Source organism: Homarus americanus, unplaced genomic scaffold (genome assembly GCF_018991925.1).
Source record: "Homarus americanus isolate GMGI-L3 unplaced genomic scaffold, GMGI_Hamer_2.0 scaffold74, whole genome shotgun sequence".
NCBI classification, from domain to species: Eukaryota; Metazoa; Arthropoda; class Malacostraca; order Decapoda; family Nephropidae; genus Homarus; species Homarus americanus.
In genome coordinates, this window is record NW_024716951.1 from 3,709,342 (window position 1) to 3,718,668 (window position 9,327).

The 9,327-nt window shown below is 38.2% G+C and overlaps 1 protein-coding gene across 2 annotated transcripts in view; it reads right to left on the minus strand.

Annotated features, from left to right (window-relative positions):
* The window catches only part of LOC121858646, a 34,974-nt gene extending 28,311 nt beyond the window's left edge, over positions 1-6,663 (minus strand). The window contains exon 1 of one of the 2 annotated variants that reach the window (XM_042355184.1): positions 6,549-6,663. The gene's annotated coding sequence lies outside the window, so the exon portion shown is untranslated. Of the gene's footprint in view, positions 1-5,813; positions 6,238-6,548 lie in introns of those variants that run through there. The other variant, XM_042355183.1, reaches the window with a different exon arrangement.
* Positions 6,664-9,327: the final 2,664 nt, after the last annotated feature.

The following is a 9,327-nucleotide window of genomic DNA, read 5'->3' on the forward strand; positions in this document are numbered from 1 at the left end:
TTTTGAATGGTCTGAAAAATGGCAGATGAAATTCAATGTGGACAAATGTAAAGTACTCAGTATAGGAGATGTAAACAGGGAAACCATATACCAGATGAACAACGATGTTACTGAGAAATCCGACTACGAGAAAAATTTAGGAGTAATGATAAGTAGGAATCTTAAGCCAAGTAAACAATGTGCATTTGCTCGAAACAAGGCTAATAAAGTGCTTGGGTTCATACAAAGGAGTGTTAGTTACAAGACTAGCGAGGTTATCCTAAAACTACATCTTGCGCTTGTGAGACTTAACTTGGATTAAGCAGTGCAATTCTGATCACCGTTTTACAGAATGGATATGGAATCCTAGGAAAGAATTCAGAGGAGAATGACAAGACTAATCCCTGGCAATAGGAACCTTGAGTACAGAGACAGGCTAATGCATCTTAATTTGCACTCCCTCGAGAGACGTAGAGTGAGGGGCGATATGATAGAAGTGTATAAATGGAAGTCAGGGCTAAACAAAGGGGACATTACAAAGGTACTCAAACTATCCAACCAGGAGTGAACTCGTAACAATGGTCTTAAATTAGACAAATTTAGATTTAGGCGCGAAATAGGTAAACATTGGTTTGGAAATAGAGTAGTGGACGACTGGAACAAGTTACCAAATATCACCATTAACTCGAATACGCTGGATAGCTTCTAACATAGGTTGGATGGATATATGAGCGATAGGGGTTGGGTGTAGATGGGACTACCCAGTATGGGCCAATAGGCCCGCTGCAGTTTCCTCCATTCTTATGAAGTGTCAGTGCTAGTGATGCTAGTGGAGTGAAATGTAAAAGGCAGAAGTTGGTGATGATCCTGACAAAGAAAATTGAATTATTAGGCAAGTTAAAGGAGGGGATGAGTGCTGCTGCAGCTGGTCGGTTGTTTGATATAGGTATAGAGTAGTGCACTAAGGTAGTATAAGTTGCTATTCGCGGTTTTGCCTAATCATGCCATTTCTTGGAACGTAACCCCCGCGAATAAGAAGGGTTTATTGTATATACTACTGTATATGAAAACAAATAATTCTATGTATCTTGGATGGAAGGATAAAAATACTGCATGCCCTTAAGATTCGCGAATAACATTTGCTGACCAGGGAGGGGGGTACATTTTTACTAATGTGCAAAGAAGTGAATATTCCCTTTATGTGTTTGCCCTTGGGACAATTATTAATTTTACTTGTATTGTATATATGTATGTGTGTGTAGACACACACAAAACACATGCAAATAAATAATAATGGGAAAATCCTCTCACAAATAAATAATCAGAAACAAGAAAACAAAATGTGTTAAAAATGTGAGAGTCTACCCTCAAGTCAACTCCATGCTTTGTTGTTGATTATTTGTGAGAGGATTTTCCCATTATTATTTATTTGTATGTGTTTACAGACAGACACATATACAATACAGGCAAAAGAAATTACTGTCTCTAGAACGAATGGCTCCCTGTCCCAGCCTCGAAAATGTCAGCAACTTTAAAGCTACCCTTAGACATTTTTAGGTACATCCAGGGTGTCATCCGCGAATAATAGAGGTCCACGAATTGTCAGGGCATGTTGTACTTTAATGAGCTTTAAGTCAATAACTTTGGATTGTAAAAAGCTGTGTGTACAGTAAGTACAGGTTCAATGTGTAAAATCTGGTGATGAAGAAACCATATACTACAGTATCTCAATGTTATGCCGAGTCAAGTGATGGGCCTGAGCCAAACCCCCTGTATGAAAATTGTGTGAATACTTATATTACAACAGCAACAATGTCCTCATTTATTGATGCGCCAGGTCTTCCACAAGTGAGGATAATGTTAATGTTGTAATACAAACATTCACACGATCTCCAGGAAATTTGAAAGACGGTGTGTATCCATTTTTATACACCTGTATTAAGCTCTCAACTATAACAAAAACTGCAATGAAACACATTACAGTTGCATTAATTTGCAGTGGCATTGATAATGGAGGTTGAGCCTGCATAGCAGCTGGTTGGGCCAGTCAGTTGACCTGGCTTGTTAAATCAAATATAAACTTGTTCATTAAATTTCAATACCTTCAAAATACTATGCTCATTACACTAAATTCTTGTTCGTGGTTACTTACTCGGTATGACCCACCTGTAAAAGGTGTCTCATAGGTCACAAACCATAAGAAAATTAATATTCTTCTTTTATTTTATTTTTCAGGTCAGGGAATCATAAAAAATCAATGGAAATGTCAGAGAAATTAACATTTAAGGGGAAAGAGTCAATTTAAGATTCATGTATGGAAAGCTAGATGCCACACACCAGTTACAAAAGAATTTAACTGACAACACTAACATGCCCAGGTACTGAACTGTATACAGTAGTCAATTCCTCTGTCTCAGGGTCATTTTCTCAGTCGTTACACCACCCGATGGATCGGGAACAGCACTGGGTGTGAGGTCTTCCAGAGACGCCACAGGCCCGGTGCATTGGGTTTGCTATCGGGATCATTTGAACATTTCATAGGGAGTGGGTGCCTGCCAGATGACAGTCCCAATGAATATAAAAACCTTTTCACCCTCCAAATTTTTATATATTAAGATAGAATACAGCATACAGCTACTCCTCGACTTACGACCTACTCGACTTACGACCTACTCGACTTACGACCACCCGGACATACGACCGTCGCAGTCGTATAAAATATTTTTCAAATTACGTATTTTCGAGTCCCGAAGTTAGTGATCGCGCTGTGTACTGACAAAATTTTCGTTTGTAATTCCCTTTAAAATGGCTGGCAAGCGTAAAAGTGAGAGTTTTGTGGTGTTGAGAAGAAAAAGAGACACCCATTTTAGATTTTCTATGTATTATTTTCACATTTTCGACTTACGACCTGGTCGTCGGTCCCTAACCCCATCGTAAGTCGAGGACTGACTGTATTCAAAACGGACATAAATTGAGTTTGTTGGTGAAAGAAAACTTTGTTTTCATATACTGTACTGTACTCTATGTTCAAAGATTGTCAGTTATTTACAACTGTAATATTCCCAGTTGACCATGGGCGTGAATCCATGTGTAAACAACACTGTGCCGTGCTATTGTGTTAGCTAACTTGCTCTACGCCAACTGTTGGCCATCCCAGTGTGGCCAACACCCGGTGAAATATAACCTTCAAAACAAACTTCACAAACACTAGAGAATAATAATTTATGTACTGTATCCCATAGATGTCCTCTAAACAATTTTATGTTTGTTTGGTCATATGATGTGTGGGTTTTTTTTTTGGGGGTTTAAATTTTTTGTGTTTGGGGGAAATATTATTGAAGTACTCAACGCCTGGGTTGTGGTAACAGTGGGCCATCCAGCCGATTAGGAAATATTGGTTGCCCTGCCCGGTACATCACGATACCGACCCATCGTATTGCCCGAAACACGTTCTTCAATGACCTCACCCCACACAAGCGTATGGTGTCCGATGGCAGGGCACACCATCAGACATGATGACTGAAAATACGAACCTAACTGGCTAAGATGAAAAAATTGTGGATTAAGGAAGTTTATTGCATTAGTTTTACCCTAAACCTATCCTAGGATTATCAGAATAGGTTTAAATGATTCAAGTCAGTTGTAAGAAATGGCTTGGTGCCATAATTTGCTGGCATCCTTCTAATGGTGGGGAAAGAGGGTGCCCCATCCTCCATGGGGCATTTGTTCCCCCACTCAAATTTGGGTTTTTAAAGTGTGCCGTCACTCTGATATCCCACTACAGTACAGTATGTATAGTAGAATTTTATCTTTTACTTCAAAATTTTGTTGATGAAGTGAAGAAGAAATTGTAATTTATACAATACATACTGTATATGGTTGGCTGGTTGGTTGGTTGGTTGGTTGGTTGATTGATTGATTGATTGATTGATTGATTGATTGATTGATTGATTGATTGATTGATTGATTGATTGATTGATCGATCTGGTGTCACAGCCTGTGGCCATTTGATGCCAAAAATGAAACTCGTAATTTATATCTATGATAAAAATCAAATACAATCCTATTAAGTTTAAATATCAAAACTAAAATAATATAAAGTACCTCTATTACAATTATAATTTTAAAAGTCCACCATCAGGTACTGGACTTTTCTCAGTGAGCACCTCTGAGATGGAGAAGGAGCCATCCTCCTGCTGGCACTCGGCCAGAAAATGACTCCCCAAGTCCCCATGACTGGGACACTCTACCAGCAGTGTGACACAGTCAGTGGCACGAGGCAACTCAAAGTGTGAACTCATTTAAGCCCAGAGGCTTGACACACACACAGGTTCATTTAAGAGCACATATATGACCATTACTTGTGAAAAGATTGACCGCAAAACCAGTTAGTAAGCTGGCAAGAAACAAAGGGGTTAAAGAAGCATACACAAAGGTAGTGCTCTTCTTCATCTCCATCAATTCTCCCAAACATGCCACATAATAAGTGATTATGTTATAATAGAATAATCAGAATCCCAAAAAATTACCATATCTAACCTTTGTTGGGCAAGTACGGTAAGCCTAATGTACAAGTTTTAGGACTGCCACCTAATGACTAGTTTAAAATCAAAACTTTTAACAACTTATTTCTCCGCTACTCGAATATTCCTTCCTCATTACATATGTTCCATTACAGCACATTGACAAATATGGAAAAAAGGATACATCACTTGGTGTACTTCTGATTTTAGTAGACAGTTCTGGAACCCACTGACCACATCTCAACTTGAGTGTACAGTATACTGTATAATATATTGCTCAGTGGTTCATTCTTAAAACTAAACTTGGTGTACAGGCATTAGGCAAAAGGTAATGGTTATGAGAGAGAAAGGGTATGATTTAAGCCACACCCCACAGAATAAAAATATTAACTCTGTAGAACACCCAAGGAAAAGTAATTTGTATGAAGATATATATGAAAGATTGTGGAAAGGGATATTGAGAAAAAGTGATGAGTATTTACATTATAAAAAAAGAGTTACTGTTCCCATAGTTGTCAGGAGGTATCTAGTCAGTTCAAGTCAAGTAGCATCTTAAAATTCAGTCAATCAGCAGCGAGTACCATCTAGCCCATAATTCCCACCAAGTCATTCAATTGTGCCCAGCCTCTCCTCAATATCACATGTGTGTGACAATTGTAAATATTTTCAGACATAACTAATTTAGTGCACAACTCGAACAACAATGCAATAGATAAGGTTAAAAAAAATTATTAAAAAATTCCTACAATTACTCAGATTTATAAACAAAAATATAAAAATATAACTTGTGAGTAAGTCAATGTTCTAATTCTATTACTTATGTGGCACTAAACCTGTACATTTCCGTCTGTAACCAATGAGACACCTTAATATGCCTACAGTAAATGTAAAAGAGTAGGGAATAACTTGCAAAGAGAAGTCTCAAAATGCTGTACATCATGACACATAGCAAATTACTAATATGACCACATCATCTGCAAAACGATTTTAACTTAGGTCAAATATAGATTTCATAGTGTATAACTTCTACTGCACTAAAAGAAGACCGATTAACTGCTAAATTAAGCAAAATAAGTTGAATTGTCAAGACTTTTAACACACTGAAGCAAAGTAACAGCTTTAAGATTGTTAAAGAATAACCAAAATAAAAAAAATTAAAAAGCGTTATATACCAGTTGCCACCAACAGTGATAACTCCCAAGACACATGACTCACCACCAACAACAGCATGGACAAAGAAAACTTTTAAATGTCAATGATCATTAAGAATAAATGATACAATTGTAAGTAAGCTGTGTGTGTGCAGTTTACCTTTCCAAAGCCACCTTGGTCACTAAAAACAGGCCAGCACACCTTGCCTCAGCAGCATGTGACACCCACACCAGAGAGGCAAAGGCAGGCTTGTGATGCTCATAAGTGGTGGCTTCATGTGCTCATGCCACCAGCTGGGCCACACAGCTAATGTACTCCTCTCCTAAACAATCAATAATACCACTCTCAGGGTCAAAGGAACAAGCCATTGGGTCCAACACTCGGCCGTAGTCCTCCCAAAACCCCATGTTTACGTGATTTCCCTTCACTAATCCTTTATAAACGGTGTCGTGGTGGCACTTGGTAGGGGTAGTGAGGCCCAGGGTACACGGTAATGGTGTGGCTAGGGTGACCTAAGGTTCCTACTACCCAGGAGGTATGTTAAACCCCGGGCTGGCCAGGGGACTCCCAGGTCCCCACCGTCACCAACTTCACCATTTTGGATTCAGTTTTTTAATTAACACAAAAACTATCTTTCCTGGGGGTTTCATGCCAAGCTATTCACTTGAACCGATGGATTAGTCCGTTAAGTTTAATTCGACTGTGAAATGACAAATGATAAATAATTCAATAATAAAAATATTCTCAGAGCCAGCAGCATGCAATGCGCGAAATTTTTAACCCTGCCAATGTTTCCGATTCCCAAGATTTCACTTGAGTATTTCATTCAGATGTAAGTTCGTCTTGAGTCACTCTTCCACTCCACTACGGCGAAGATAACGCCACAAGACTTACCTTAAGTTTAATCTTCCAGTGCCATAACAATTTTGGTGAATTATAGGAAAGAAGAAGGTAATGTTTACTATCTGACGCCAACAAAGGACAAGCGTATGGGATGTTTAAATCGTACCTTCGTTCACTGCGCTCTGGTGTCAGCATGACCAATCACAACTCGCGGATTTCTGTACATAACATAGGTGGATAGTTCTTATTGGTGCTTTTGTTATGAGCTTTTACAGTGAAAGCAAAGGGAAACTGGTGACGTTCGAGTAAGAAATCTCAAAATTAGAAAGTAGGCTATTTAGTTACTTACATAATAAAATTATTGTGAAATACTGAAAAGAAAATGAAAAAGTTTATCCGTAAACAACTAACTGCAGGCATTTTTCGTGCCATAAACATATTAGGTGTGTTGTGTAACATGGAAAAAGTGTCGGTATTCTTTTTCTTTTCTTCAAAATGTTCTGAGTTATTTCTAACACCTACAAGATATTTTTTCAGTGTGTCAATAATGCAAATTGAAGAAAATAGAAAGTTCTTTTTGCATATATCTGAGATGTACCATCAGTTGTAGCCTGCCTGAAGGGCGATGCTTTCCATTTTTTTTACACCTTTATGTATTAGTATCCAATGGATCACATGTCTCCCCTCATGAGTTCACTCGGTTTTCGTTCAGCTCTAAGGCATATCCTGATAAAGTAAAATGTTGAGAGCAAAATTACATACGAAAAATACTTAAGAATACAAGCACAAGACTATGATATACTGTGCCGGGATAATGCAAATTTTCCAAAATCCTTAGTAAAATTTACTTATGTTTCGCACAGTCCAAAAAAACTGGATCTTTATTTACATATAAAATACGTAAACATTAACCACTAAATAAATAATTTTATATAAAGCTAAGCAAGGAAAGTGGAATTAGTGTGATGCAACTATGAGTTCGTACGTACGTGATGACGGTCGCGTCTTCCCTGGAGATGAGAAGCCGAGGCGGTAATCAATGGCATTTTCATTGAGACTTCAGGCTGGGATTCGCTCTCATTTCCACCCGCGGTTATTTTTTTTTATAACGTCTGGTCGGGTATAATTCACGCGGTAGATATTAACATATGACTTACTTTCAATAGCCCATATTCTCTTGTTTTACTGAGGTTACAACAATATGTAGTATAAATTGGCATAAATATATATATACTATATATATATATATATATATATATATATATATATATATATATATATATATATATATATATATATATATATATATATATATATATATATATATATATATATATCTTGATAAAATCACACGGGAAAGGGAAACAACAGAGCACCTTAGCTTTCGTCTTTATTCTAGACAGCTTCAGAGGCAACTGGATCACATGGACAGAGATAGGCTTAAATATACAGGGTGACCTTATTAAACATGATCAGGTCATAATGATGTCATCCACTAATCCCCACACCAACACACACATAGAGGAGCTTAAGAGAATGGGGGCGACGTGACTTTAGCAAAGCATTTGACAGAGTACCGCATCAGAGGCTTCTCAGAAAAATTAAGGCTCATGGTATCGAGGGGAAAGTTTTAAATTGGATAAAATCACGGCTCACCGATAGAACGCAGAGGGTCAGCGTAGATGGTGTTAATCTGAGTGGGGCCGTGTAACCAGTGGGGTTCCCCAGGGGTCAGTACTAGGCCCACTCTTGTTCATAATCTACATAAACGATCTAGATACTGGGATCAGCAGTGACATAAGCAAGTTTGCAGATGACACCAAAATAGGGTGGCAGATTAATTCAGGGCAGGATGCAAATGCATTACGGAAGGATCTAAATAAACTGCAGGGGTGGTCTGAAAAATGGCAAATGAAATTCAACACCAGCAAGTGCAGCGTACTTAATATTGGAAGAACAAATACTGTCAATGTATACAGCCTTAACATCAACCTAGAGAAGTCGACTATTGAAAGAGACTTAGGGGTACTTGTAAGCCCGGACCTACGGCCTAGAAAACAGTGCGTTAATGTTCGAAATAAGGCAAACAGAGTATTGGGTTTTATATCTAGAAGTGTAAGTAATAAGAGTGCAGAGGTCTTATTGCAACTATATCTTGCGCTAGTCAGGCCGCACCTCGATTATGCGGTTCAGTTCTGGTGCCCTTGTTATAGAATGGATATCAATTGACTAGAGTTGGTGCAGCGAAGAATGACGAAAATGATTCCGGGACTTAAAAACCTTGCATTCCCTAGAAAGACGAAGAGTGCGGGGAGATATGATAGAAGTATTTAAGTGGGTGAAAGGAATCAATAAAGGGGGTATAGATAAAGTTCTTATAATATCCGAGCAGGATAGGACTCGAAGCAATGGATTTAATTTGGATAAGTTTAGGTTTAGGAGGGAGATAGGAAGGAACTGGTTCACAAATAGGGTGGTGGACGAGTGGAACAAGCTTAGCAACTTTGTAGTAAGTGCTGGAATGCTGGAAAGTTTCAAAAGGAGACTGGATAGATTCATGGATGATAGAGTGGTAGTAACTCTCGACAGGAGCTGCCATGCACAGGCCAACCAGGCTATTGCAGACTCCTTATTATCTTAGGTTCTTATGTTCTTACTAGTCAGGTCAGGTCAGGTCAAAAATAAGGGACCCACTAAATATCTATCCTACATCTAGCTCCAAGGTTTTCAAAGCATTTTTAACCTTGGGCCACTGACAAATAAATTTATGTAACATAATATTAGTTTTGAACTGACCATCACTAAGGTTTATTGCTTTTAGCCATTGTTT